Source organism: Selaginella moellendorffii, unplaced genomic scaffold (genome assembly GCF_000143415.4).
Source record: "Selaginella moellendorffii unplaced genomic scaffold, v1.0 SELMOscaffold_4, whole genome shotgun sequence".
NCBI classification, from domain to species: Eukaryota; Viridiplantae; Streptophyta; class Lycopodiopsida; order Selaginellales; family Selaginellaceae; genus Selaginella; species Selaginella moellendorffii.
Genome location: NW_003314265.1, coordinates 3,878,695 through 3,880,327, shown reverse-complemented (window position 1 = coordinate 3,880,327; position 1,633 = coordinate 3,878,695).

Here is a 1,633-nt window from a genome sequence, read left to right as displayed (position 1 = left end):
TGGAGCCAAGAAGACACGAGAAGTTCAATTTGGCACTGACGATGACATCACAATCGACATGTCCATTGGCACAACAGAGACACATTTAGATAGAGATTCACCACCTCCACCACCATCACCTCCACCATCACCACCTCCACCACCATCACCTCCACCATCACCACCTCCACCACCGCCATCGCCACCTCCACCACCTCCATCACCACCTCCACCACCTCCATCGCCACCGCCACCACCACCATTGCCACCACCACTACCACTATTGCCTCTGCCCCCGCCGCCACCGCCACCACCACCATTGCCACCACCACTGCCACTATTGCCTTTGCCCCCGCCACCACCGCCACCACCACCAACGCAAATCCCTGAAGTTGGGCAATCTAGTGGTGTTCACGATAGGGAACCTGAGGAACAACCTGGAGCTGAAAGAGTTGCAGACCTTCCTGACAACGTGGTGGACAAGCGCTTCCAAGAGACTGTTATGCGGACAAGGGAAAAAGCAGTTCACCAAACACTTGAGGCGCTCAAGTGGCCAGGCCCTTGTGACTTGATCAGAGAAATCCCCCTTTGCCGTTTGCAGCAGACGAACCTTGTCCGCACAGCATCCAAGTATGTCAACCCGGATATATACAACTTGTTCAAACAGAATGGCCTTGCAACAAATATCGGTATGTTTCTAGTCTCTTTTTGCAAGCCAGGAACAACGGAGATCATTACTGTCACACCCGAGATTGTGAATAGCTGGGATCCTATTTGGAGGAGGAAGTCCCTAGAATTTGATGACATGCTTATCAGACATCCTGAGACTCGACAGCTTGCGGGGACAATGTTCCAAATTATTGATGGTAACCACCGATATGGAGCTTGGATGAAGTGTATCGACGATCATTTTCGCGATGATCCTGTCTACCATATCAACGTTCCAGTCGGCCATGTCTACGCGAGGGGACCTTTGGATGTCAACAGACTTATCTTGGCCTGCCAAAAGATCAATGCGTAAGTTTTATAATTTTACCTCTAACTCCACTTTAACTTGTTTTGTTGTGTTTAAATGTAGGCTTGGGCAGTTCGCTGTTCAAAAACAAAATCTTGTCCATGACATCGAGCAACTTCGATTTTTGGCAGACTTGAGTGAGGATGACATCCGCCAACATTATGGTGATGATCTCGCAACACTTGTTCGGCACTCACGCACTCGAAATGACGGTACAACTTGGTTCAACAACCCAATCAGTTTTATGCTCGCTGTGTGGTGTAAAGTATGTCTTTCCCTTTTATTTTATAAAAGCCTCTTTTAATTGTTTTGGTTTTTAGCCTTTGGTGAAGGTCAAGCAGGATGCTTACGAACTTGCATATCCGGAGAAGAGTCGGGAAGAGCTCTCAGCTGAGTTTGTACAAATTGAGCACAAAATTCAGCATGCAAAGTCCTCAAAGTTGAAGAAACTAGTATGCATTGCAGACAATCGCAGGCCGAAGGAGTGGCTAGAGACTATAGCCGAAATTTCTTCTCATGAATGTAAGTTTTTTATCACACTTCATTTTTTTTAATTATGCATATGTTACTTTTGCAGTGAACAAAACTCCAGATGATATGATTTACAATATCGGCAAAATCGAAGCTTCCATATAAGCA